We start from the raw sequence: 12,601 nt of genomic DNA, 5'->3' as shown, positions 1-12,601 counted from the left end.
GGTTGTTCTCACTCCAGAAAACCCTGCTTCCCAAAGATAGGATGTTGGAAATGGAAGCAGACTTTTTTCAGTGCTTTTGCAGCAATCTTAGGATATTCCACCTTGACTTTAACCCAGAACATGTGGAGATTTGAAGATGTCTCAAACATACTTTTAAGGGCACCATCATTTGCGTCCTCAAGCAGTTGATCCTCTTCTGGCATGGACAAAGTCGATTCACCTGGCTTACTCACAGATGAGTCACAGATCCATTCCTTCCCGGTTCAGGGGTCTTCTGTGGTTGGGAGATAATGCTCAAACTCTTGAAAGCTGACATGGGTGATCGTGCACCAGCTGGAAGAAAGAAGGCCCTCACTCAGTCTCTTTCAAAACCTCTATTAATGTTTGAAACATGTCAAAAATCCCAATGCTCACTAGTCGTCCCGGTAATTCCAGTTTGGCTTTGAATGCAGCCTCTTTACCTCCCTACTTCAACACAGTTGTCATTCTTCTCGTAAGTGTCAGATTGAGTTCATTAAGCAGGTTGAGTATGTCACATAAGTAAGGAAGTTTTGCGACCCATTCTGTGACACTGAAATGTGCTAGCAGTGGTGACTGTTTTTCTAAAAGAAATCTCTGGAATGGCTCTTATAACTCAAAACTCCTGGCCTGTGATCTACCTTTAGAAAGCTGTCTCACTTCTGTGTATAAGAGAAGACATGTGTTCTGTGTGCATCTCCTCACAGAACCGTGTGAATAGATGTGAGTTAAGGGCATGAACTTCAATGTGGTTGATAATTTTAATCACATCCTGCAATACGTTGTTAAGTTCAGGTGATGTTTTCTGGCTAGCCAGCATCTCTCCCTTGAGGATACAGCGCAAAGACTCACATTCAGAAGCAACCTCTTTGACCCAAGTAGTGAAACCAGCAGAGAAGGCAATGGCACCCCACTCCAGTACTCTTGCCTGGAAAATCCCATGGACGGAGGAGCCTGGTAGGCTGCAGTCCATGGGGTTGCTAAGAGCTGGACATGACTGAGCGACTTCACTTTCATTTTCCACTTTCATGCACTGGAGAGGAAATGGCAACCCACTCCAGTGTTCTTGCCTGGAGAATCCCAGGGACGGGGGAGCCTTGTGGGCTGCCGTCTCTGGGGTTGCACAGAGTCGGAAACGACTGAAGCGACTTAACAGCAGCAGCAGCAGCAGCGAAACCAGAAAGCCGTCCAGTCATGGTAGCTGCTCTGCCTGTGCATATATTAATATAAAGCGACCAATTCAGTTTTCCTGATCTGTAAACATTCAAAGACTTTAATAATTCTGCAACCATGGAGTTGGTTGGCAACAAAAGTGCACATAACATATCTTCATGCACATCCTCCTGAAAAATAAATTGCACATAAACAAGCCTTGTTGCCTTGTTGTCAACACTGGTAGACTCGTCAACCAGGACTCTGTACCACAGCGACTTATTAATCCTCTCTAACAATTGTGCCTTGATACCCTCTGCTATTTCATCCATTTGTCTAGTTATGGTGCCAGCAGAAAGAGGAACATGTGCCACCTTTTGAATTGCAGCCTCTCCTACAAGTTCACAACAAATGTCCTTAACAGCTTGTGCTTGTGCTCAGTAGTGTCTGACTCTTTTGTGACCCCATGGACTGTAGCCCACCAGGCTCCTCTGTCCATGGGATTTCCCAGGTAAGGATACAGGAGTAGGTTGCCATTTTCTCCTCCAGGTGATCTTTCTGACCCAGGAATCTAACCCACGTCTCCTGCATTAGCAGGTGAATTTGTTTTTGTTTTATCTTTTTTTAAATTTGTTTATTTTAAGTTTTAAATTTTAATTGGAAAATAATTGCTTTACAGTATTGTGTTGGTTTCTGCCATACAGCAACATGAATCAGCCATAGGTATACATATGTCTCCCTGTGTCATACAGCAAATCCCCACTGGTTATCTATTTTGCATGTCGAAATTGTATGTTTCAATGTTACTTTTTCAAATCATCCCTCCCTCTCTCTCCCCCACTGTGTCCACAAGTATGTTTTCCATGCCTGTGTCTCCAATCCCGCTCTGCAAATAGGTTCATCAGTATCATCTTTCTAGATTTCATATGGATGCCTTAATATATGATATTTGCTTTTCTCTTTCTGACTTACTTCACTCTGTAAAATAGACTCTAGGTTCATCTACCTCATTAAAACGGACTCATATGCATCCTTTTTTGTGGCTGAGTAATATTCTGTTTTGTATATGAACCACATCTTTTTTATCCATTCGTCTGTTGATGGACATCTAGGTGGCTTTCATGTCCTAGCTATTATAAACAGTTGACAGGCAGATTCTTTACCATTACCTGGGAAGCTCTGTCCTTAACATTAGGCAGTAGGCAGGATCAACTCTTCACTATTGCTAAAGGCCTTCTTAGCTTCAGCAATGCAGTTAGCCACTAAGAATGATGCTCTCAGTGAAGACATATTTGATGGCATGGTGGCCTTCAATAATTGCTTCTGTTCTTTGTGTTCATGTCTATTTTTCTTTTGCAAAACTCCAAAGGCTTGCCTTTTGATACAGGGTGCTTTGTTTCCACGTGGTGAAGCAGTTTTGAATGTTTCATGGCTTTGTTGGATAGCTGATCACCACGTGTTATACAAAGCAGGTTTGGAGAATCACCCCTTGCAATGAATGTGTAATTTAAGTAGGACTCTTGGTGTTTTCCTTTAAATGCAGCTTTCATTTTGTTGGCAGCCTTAGAGCCTTCTGCTGTCTCATTATTGGATCTTCCCCCCTTTTTAAAGAAGCTCTCCAGTGATGTTTTCTTACTCATTTTGGCTAATAAGTCCACTCATTAGCTTGTGGACTTACCAAAATTGTGACAACTGTAAGGCAAGTGCACAGTTTGGTAAAGAGGCGTGGATGGAAGTGGTAAACAAAGTAATGTTCAGGCCATGCACAGACTAAAATAAATGTCGAATTCTGACTTAAAGCCTGCCACCAGATGCAGCTTAATTGTTACTTGCCATTCACTGACAGGGTTTTGATATAAGTCTGCAAGCAATGGCACCTCACTCCAGTACTCTTGCCTGGAAAATCCCATGGATGGAGGAGCCTGGTGGACTGCAGTCCATGGGGTTGCTAAGAGTCAGACACAACTGAGTGCACACACATGCACGCATGCGGTTGTCAGTGCTCTTTCTATCTTCTTCAGGCTATGAAATTCCAGGAGAGGAGAATTATCACCATAGGTTTACTTACATTTATCCTCTTGTGAGTGGCCCTTCCCCAACAGGGAGTTTCTTACAGCCTTATTTCCCAGAACTCTCTGCTTTCAGTCAGATGAGGGAAGCTCTGAGAAGGCTTCTTTCTGTCTCCGTTGCATCTCAAGTGTCTTCCCTTTAAAATACTCTTCCTGCCAGCTCTAAGGATTTGAGTGTCTCTACACATACCCAACTAAAACTTTTCAGAATAGGTTAAGCCACTTCTTTCCATCTTGTGTGCTTGGTTTTTCAAAAGCTAATGAGTCAGTTAGTACATTTTGATCCCATGTTGCTGGTTTGTGCCCACTAATTTTGCATTTGGGTCATTTGATACACATCATAATTTTGTCAACCCTTCACCAGTGGCCCCTTCACTGCACAACTCTCCTTCCCATTCCTGGGTTTTTCTTTCCTTGGGAAAAGCAGTGCTCCTTATTTCTAACATCCAGTTTCCCTTCCCTGTTTTCGTGATTAGCTCTCCCAGCAAACAGAGAACCTTGAGGAAGAGGATCACGTCCTACTCCCCTTTATCTTCCTTCTTCCATCCTTTAGTACAAGGCTGGATGCAGGCACCATGCTTGTTAAATGCTTCCATTGCTTGAATTAACACCAGAGATTTTAAGCTCCCCTTCTCCTGGCACCCAGCAGGGCTTAGGGATTCCCCACACTGGAGTGTCTCAGGCCACAAGCAGACTGGGAACACTGGAAGGGAGGAGTGTTGTGAGTGGGGTCCCTGGTGTTACAGCCCCTACTTTCCAGGTTCTCAGTGAGCAAATAAAATTCGGTCCACAGAAGCAATCAGTAAAGAATCTACAGCAGGATCTGGGTCAAACTGAGCACTGCAGTCAGGCAGGCATCCTCTCAGATAGCTCTGAGGAACTGCTCTGTTGAAGCACAGTTTCCAGCATCATCTTATACCTCATCCAAACAAAGAACACACATCAACATGACAGGGTGTATTCCTTCAAGGTTTCAGGAGAGATAGACTTAGCACATAGACAGCAAGACAGCAGCTCCTGGTGTCTGGGAAGGGAACCTTATCTTTCAGGGAGTGTTAACATGGACGCCATGAGAAGGGAGTTACCCATCCGTATCTTCAAAAAAGACACTCTTTACCTCAGTGGTTAAAGCAGATGTGCTGTGAGGGTTCGACAGACTATCATAGTTCACACAACGTTCAGGCTGAACCACAGATAAATGAAAATGACTTCCCCATCCATCAATAGGTGAACATTTTCTCCGTCAAAGGATATGGAAATCTTAGATCCATATAATCCAACAATTCTATTTCTGAGGATGTACCCAGAAGAATCGAAAGCACACCCCTGGAAGAGACATTTGTACACTCATGATCACAGCAGCGTTATTCACAGTAACTAAAACCTGGAAGCAACCCAAGTGCCCATTGACCAAGAAATGGATAAGCCAAAGCAATATGTACAATAATAGAATATTATTCAGCATTAAAAAGGAAGAGAATTCCAAGACATGCTACACAACATGGAGGAAACTTGTGCACATTTTACTCAGTGAAATAAGCCTGGAAGGCAATGACAAATATTATATTTAGTGTTCAAAAAGAAGGGAATATAATACATGTTACAATATGGATACACCTATCGAACATTATATGAGTAAAATGAACCTGATTGGAAAGGACAAATATTGAATGACTCTTCTAAAATGAAGTACCTGGAGTGGTCAGATTCATAGAGACAGGAAGTAGAAAGGTGATTGTCAGAAACTCTGGGGAGAAAGGGGGAAATTGTTGTTAAATAGGTACAGAGTTGAAGTTTTCCCAGATGAAAAAAAATCCCTGTAGTTTGGTTGCACAAAATATGAATGTACCTAACATCACTGAACTGCACACTTAAAATGGTTATATGATAAATTTTATGTTATGTGTGTTTTATCGCAAATAAAAAACCCTCTCAGAACCTCCCCCGAGGGTAACCACAGACGAGTCAGGGCTGATAGCTACGCTGCAGATGCTCCCCGCCCGCCCAACCCCATCCCCACCCCAACAACTCAGGGTCCAGGCTGTCTTCTGTGCTCAGGACTCCCCGCTTTGGTTCATGGAGACGTCTCAGCTCCAGCCCCGGACAACTTAACTTCAGCCTCCTTGACTGACCCATTGCTCTAGGCTCTGCTCCAAGGATCCAGTAAGTCTCGGGTCACCCTCTTCTGTGGGAGACTGGGTGCTGAGTTCACATCCTCCCAAAGAGACCTCTGCAATTCCAGAGTGCAGGGGGTCAGCCCGACTCCTGACTGAGGGTGGAGAGACCCGTTTTCTAGTAAAATCAGAAGGAGCTGAGTTGTGTGTGTGAGTGTGTGTGTGTGAAGGGGTGGTGTGGGGGAGATTGCACTAGTGTCTGAAGTCTGTAGACCTGGTTTATATTTTTTTAATAAAAAAAATTATTTATTTATCATTATGCTGGGTCTTCGTTGCTGCAGGGATTTTCTTTGGTTTCAGTGAGAGGGGGCTACTCTGTTGCAGCACAAGGACTTCTCACCGGGGTGGCTTTTCTTGTTGCAGAGCACAGGCTCCAGTCACATGAACCTCAGTAGTTGCATCTCATGGGTTTAGTTGCCCCGAACCATGTGGAATCTTCCTGGATCAGGGATTGAACCCATGTCTCCTGCATTGGTAGGCAGATTCTTTACCACTGAGCCACCAGGGAAGCCCTTAGACTTGTTTTTGACTGATTTTCCATTAATGAAGTTTACATTTACATAGAGTTTATGATATGTGTACCACTGGATTCAGTCTCCTGTATATGCTGGCCCTCAGTATTTTCTGTTTCTTCATCTGAGACTTGGGCATTCATAGACTTTGTTATGCACCGAGGAAGAGTATGGTGATTAATATTAAATCACCGGGGTTTATTACACCTAGCAACTCTGTGAAGCCAGCTCTATTATTTATTATTGGCAGCAATGTTTTTAAGCAGTGGTAAAATACACATGACATAAAATTTGCCATTTTAATTGTTTTTAAGCATACAGTTCAGTGTAGCTAAGTATTGTTGTTTAGTTGCTCAGTCAGGTCTGACTCTTTGTGACCCCATGCACTGTAGTTTGAGCAGGCCCCAGGAGTTGGTGAAGGACAGGGAAGCCTGGGGTGCTGTAGTTCCTAGAGCACAAGAGTTGCAAAGAGTTGGACACGACTGAGTGACTGAACTGAACTGGATTGTAGTTTGTAGGCTCCTCTGTTCATGGGATTTTCCAGGAAAGAATACTGGAGTGGGTTGCCATTTCCTTCTCCAGGGGATCTTCCTAATTCGGGAATTGAACCCACACCTTTGAGTCTCCTGCATTGGCACCAGTGAAAGTGAAAGTGAAGGTCGCTGAGTTGTGTCCAACTCTTTGCTTGACCCCATGGACTATACAGTCCATGGAATTCTCCAGGCCAGAATACTGGAGTGGGTAGCCTTTCCCTTCTCTTCTCCAGGGGACCTTCCCAATCCAGGGATCAAACCCAAATCTCCCATATTGCAGGCGTGTTCTTTACCAGCTGAGCACAAGGGAAGCCCAAGAATACTGGAGTGGGTAGCCTATCCCTTCTCCAGCAGATCTTCCTGACCCAGTAATTGAACCGGGGTCTCCTGTGTTCCAGGGAGATTCTTTACCAACTGAGCTATGAAGGGTCCCAATGTTAAGTCTATTTATTATCAAAACTGAGGTCCATCTGCTCTCCACTCAAAAGCCAATACTTGAGAAGGTAAGTTGGTAGAAAGGAAAGTTTGCTTTATTCTGGAGGCTGACAATCAGGCTAGGGAGTTGGGTGTGGGTAGAGTCCAGAGGCTTACTTCCCCACTGACAATCAGTGGGCAAGGGCTTTTAAAGGGAAACTTCAAGGGTGTGTAGATGGAAGAAGGGGGATAGAAGCAGAAACAGCACAGTCAGCTCTGACAGTCCTCTTGAACCTGATCATGGGCTGGCCTGATCAGTGTCATCTTGATTGTTTTGAGTATGGTTAATCTTTAGTTTCAGGGTCAATGTATGATCATTTTTTGAAACCTGGTCTCAGAATTGTGGCAGCTGGTGCCATCGCTACAGTCTGGTCATTATGTAGTTAATTTCTCCACCTGGTGGGCGTCTCAGTATCTACAATACAGCTTGCAGGATATGACTCAGAATATTATCTATAGTCCTTGAGAAGGAACTAAAGGTCCTTGACTTTGCTTCATGACTACAATATTATCATTTGGTCTCCTTTGACTGCTTTCCTTGGTTTTTGCATTTTCCCTCTTCTCTGTTTAAGCTTATTCTTTGGCTCAAATTTTCCTACAGACAATAAGCAGCTAGAGGAATGGATCTTCCTACGGAAGAACCATAGGACCCTGCTGCTGTCTTACATTGTTGAGCAAGCAATTTCCAGAGCTCTTTTCAGCTTGTAAAACTGAAACTGTGCCCCCATTCCATAGTAACTTGCTGTTTCCTCTGTATCCCAGGCCCTGACAAGCCACCATTTTACTTTCTGCCTCTATAATTGGACAACTAAGATCATGGCTTCTGGTCCCATCACTTCATGGGATATTGATGGGGAAACAGTGGAAACAGTGTCAGACTTTATTTTTGGGGGGTTCAAAATCACTGCAGATGGTGATTGCAGCCATGAAATTAAAAGAGGCTTACTCCTTGGGAGGAAAGTTATGACCAAACTAGATAGCGTATTCAAAAGCAGAGACATTACTTTGCCAACAAAGGTCTGTCTAGTCAAGGTTATGGTTTTTCCAGTGGTCATGTATGGATGTGAGAGTTGGACTGTGAAGAAGGCTGAGCGCCAAAGAATTGATGCTTTTGAACTGTGGTGTTGGAGAAGATGCTTGAGAGTCCCTTGGACTGCAGGGAGATCCAACCAGTCCATTCTAAAGGAGATCAGTCCTGGGTGTTCTTTGGAAGGAATGATGCTACAGCTGAAACTCCAGTACTTTGGCCACCTCATGCAAAGAGTTGACTCATTGGAAAAGACTCTGACCATGGAAGGGACTGGGGGCAGGGGGAGAAGGGGATGACAGAGGATGAGATGGCTGGATGGCATCACTGACTTGATGGACGTGAGTTTGAGTGAACTCTGGGAGTTGGTGATGGGCAGAGAGGCCTGGCGTGCTGCAATTCATGGGGTTTCAAAGAGTCAGACATAACTGAGTGACTGAACTGAACTGAACTGAGCTACTTCATAGAAATGGAATCATGCAATATTTGTCTCCTTATTACTGGTTTAGGGTACATAGCATAATGTCCTCAAAGTTCGCCATGTTATAGCATGTGTCATAACTTCTGTTTTATTTAAGGCCACAACAACAAATGTAGTATAGACTCAAAAGTGTTAGTCACTCGGTTGTTTCTTACTCTTTGCAACCCCTGTCCATGGGATTCTCTAGGCAAGAATACAGCAGTGGGTTGCCATTCCCTTCTGCAGTAGTATAGACTACACTGCATTTGTTCATTGCTTCATGGATAGACTTTTGAGTTGCTTCCAGCTTTCAGCTACTGTCAATAATGCTGCTATGAACGTGTGCGTACAAATTTCTCTTTGATACCTTATTTTCAGTTCTTTTGAGTGTAAGGAATAATCCACCCATAAGTGGAATTCCTGGTTGTTGCTGCTATTGCTGTTCAGTCACTAAGTCATGTCCAACTCATTGTGACCCCATGAACTCCAGCACATCAGTATTCCCTGTCCTTCACTATCTCCCAGAGTTTGTTCAAACTCATGTCCATTGAGTCGATGATGCCATCCAACCATCTTACCCTCTGTCATCCTCTTCTCCTCAGGCCCTGTATCTTTCTCAGCATCAGGGGTTTTTGCAATGAGTCAGCTCTTCACATCAGGTGGCCAAAGTATTGGAGCTTCAGCTTCAGCATCAGTCCTTCCAATGAATAGTTAGGGTTGATTTCCTTTAGGATGGACTGGTTTGAGCTTACAGTCCAAGGGACTCTCAAGAGTCTTCTCCAGCACCACAGTTTGAAAGCATTAATTTTTTGGCACTCAGCCTTCCTTATGGTCCAACTGTCACATCCATGGATGACTACTGGAAAAACTATAGCTTTGACTATACTGACCTTTGTCAGCAAATTGATGTCCCTGCCTTTTAATACTCTATCTAGGCTTGTCATAGCTTTCCTTCCAAGAAGAAAGCATCTTTTAATTTCATGGCTGCAGGCACCATCTGCAGTGATTTTGGAGCCCAAAAGAATAAAACCTGTCACTGTTTCCACTTTTTCCCTATCTATTTGCCACAAAGTGACAGGACTGGATGCCATGATCTTAGTTTTTTGAATGTTGAATTTTAAGCCAGCTTTTTCACTCTCCTCTTTCACCCTCATCAAGAGGTTCTTTAGTTCTTCTTTGCTTCCTGTAATTAGAGTGGTATCATTTGGATCATATCCAGCAGTATCACCTGGATCATATGCTAATTCCATTTTTAATTTTTTGAGAAACCACCATGCTTTATCCATAGCAACCATGTCATTTTACATTCCTATCAATGGTGCACAAGGATTTATCAGCAGTATTTAACAAGAAGGAAACAGAAGTCAAGAGAATTTAATTTCATTCAAAGGCATAAGGGTGATCATGGAGCCAATATTCTAATGAGAGCTTCCTGACAGTTTGAATGCTTGCTCTGAACCAAAATGCTAAACTTGGACTTTGGAGTATTAAGGTGGGAAGCCCCCTGATGGTGACTCGTGTTCACTGGGTCCAGCCTAGCCCTGCAGAGGGTATAGTGAGGAGACGTTTCATGTCCCAAAGGAGCAGGAAACAGAATCCTGTCATTTCTGATTCAGAGTGAAGGTTAGTCCCCCATCCCTCCAAGCAGCTGGGAAACCACTCTGGATTGATGCTTTGACTGAGCTGGGCTAGAGTCTGTCCCTCCCTACAAATTCCCTCTCATTCTGCTCCAGCTCAAAGTCCCTATTCCATGTTACTCTTCAAGCAATGGAACAGAAAGCTACCAGGTTTCAGGATCCTTGATGAAGAAATGTATGGAGTCTGAGCACTCTGATCTCCAAGCTCCTAAAAGAGTCACTTCACTCAGATTAAGGAAGGGAGGGAATAATGATGACAGTAATATTCCCTATTTCATACAGCAAAGGAGGGCAAAGACTGTATGTAGCTTGTACAAAATCGGACAAGCTAATAAGTAGTAGTATAGTTGGGTTCGGACCATAAAAGCTGGTTGATTTCAATTAAAAAATCAGCATCTTCATCCACTAGACCCCTTTCAATTAAACACCTATTGTGCCAGGTTCTGTATTGGAAGCTTTTGCTTCTGTGGGGCAGAAGGGTTTTCTTCCCAGGCTCCTTACCCAGTCTAATAATTAAGCTGACATATGTCACATGGGGCTTCCCTGGCAGCTCAGACGGTAAAGAATCTACCTGCAATGTGGGAGACTTGGGTTTGATCCCTGGGTCAGGAAATCCCCTGGAGAAGGAAACGGCAACCCACTCCAGTATTCTTGCCTTGAGAATCCCACGGACAGAGGAGCCTGGTGGGCTACAGTCCATGGGGTCACAAACAGCTGGACACGACTGAGTGACTAACACTTTCATTTTCAAGTCAGATGAACAACTTTAATTTGCTATGTATAGGAGTCCAGTAAAAACTAAAGCACAAAGACATTGGGCAATTGAGGCTTATGTGCCCCCTTGAGCTAAGGAGAAGGGGGTAGGGGTTTGCGGGCTTCAAACAGGAGGGAGGACAACCCACAGGAAGATGGGAAAACCAAGTGGTTGGAAAACAAATATTTGCTGCTCCAGGCAGACAAGTCTTTCTGAGATAAAAATTTATCTTTACTAATAGCTCTCTGAATTTGGCAATAAGGAGTTCATCATAGTCAGCACCCGGTCTTGTTTTTGCTGACTGTATGGAGCTTCTCCATCTTTGGCTGCAAAGAATATAATCAATCTGATTTCGGTGTTGACCATCTGGTGATGTCCATGTGTAGAGTCTTCTCTTGTGTTGTTGGAAGAGGGTGTTTGCTATCACCAGTGCGTTCTCTTGGCAGAAGTCTATTAGTCTTTGCCCTGCTTCATTCTGTACTCCAAGGCCAAATTTGCCTGTTACTCCAGGTGTTTCCTGACTTCCTACTTTTGCATTCCAGTCCCCTATAATGAAAAGGACATATTGTTTTGGGTGTTAGTTCTAGAAGTCTTGCAGGTCTTCATAGAACCATTCAACTTCAGCTTCTTCAGCATTACTGGCTGTGAACTTCCAGATGTTCAAGCTGATTTTAGAAAAGGCAGAGGAACCAGAGATCAAATTGCCAACATCTGCTGGATCATTGAAAAAGCAAGATAGTTCCATAAAAACATCTATTTCTGCTTTATTGACTATGCCAAAGCCTTTGACTGTGTGGATCACAATAAACTGTGAAAAATTCTGAAAGAGATGGGAATACCAGACCACCTGACCTGCCACTTGAGAAACCTGTATACAGGTCAGATCAGATCAGTGGCTCAGTCGTGTCTGACTCTTTGCGACCCCATGAATCGCAGCACACCAGGCCTCCCTGTCCATCACCAACTCCCGGAGTTCACTCAGACTCACGTCCAGCGAGTCAGGGATGCCATCCAGCCATCTCATCCTCTGTCGTCCCCTTCTCCTCCTGCCCCCAATCCCTCCCAGCATCAGAGTCTTTTCCAATGAGTCAACTCTTCGCATGAGGTGGCCAAAGTACTGGAGTGTCAGCTTTAGCATCATTCCTTCCAAAGAAATCCCAGGGCTGATCTCCTTCAGAATGGACTGGTTGGATCTCCTTGCAGTCCAAGGGACTCTCAAGAGTCTTCTCCAACACCACAGTTCAAAAGCATCAATTCTTTGGCGCTCAGCCTTCTTCACAGTCCAACTCTCACATCCATACATGACCACAGGAAAAACCATAGCCTTGACTAGACGAACCTTTGTTGGCAAAGTAATGTCTCTGCTTTTGAATATGCTATCTAGGTTGGTCATAACTTTCCTTCCAAGGAGTAAGCGTCTTTTAATTTCATGGCTGCAGTCACCATCTGTAGTGATTTTGGAGCCCAGAAAAATAAAGTCTGATACTGTTTCCCCATCTATTTCCCATGAAGTGGTGGGACCAGATGCCATGATCTTCGTTTTCTGAATGTTGAGCTTTAAGCCAACTTTTCCACTCTGCTCTTTCACTTTCATCAAGAGGCTTTTGAGTTCCTCTTCACTTTCTGCCATAAGGGTGGTGTCATCTGCCTGTCTGAAGTTATTGATATTTCTCCCGGCAATCTTGATTCCAGTTTGTGTTTCTTCCAGTCCAGTACTTCTCATGATGTACTCTGCATATAAGTTAAATAAACAGGGTGACAATATCCAGCCTTGAGGTACTCCTTTTCCTA

The sequence above is a fragment of the Bos javanicus genome, chromosome 18, assembly GCF_032452875.1.
Source record: "Bos javanicus breed banteng chromosome 18, ARS-OSU_banteng_1.0, whole genome shotgun sequence".
In the NCBI taxonomy this organism is placed as follows: Eukaryota; Metazoa; Chordata; class Mammalia; order Artiodactyla; family Bovidae; genus Bos; species Bos javanicus.
Note: the sequence above shows the minus strand (reverse complement) of the source record.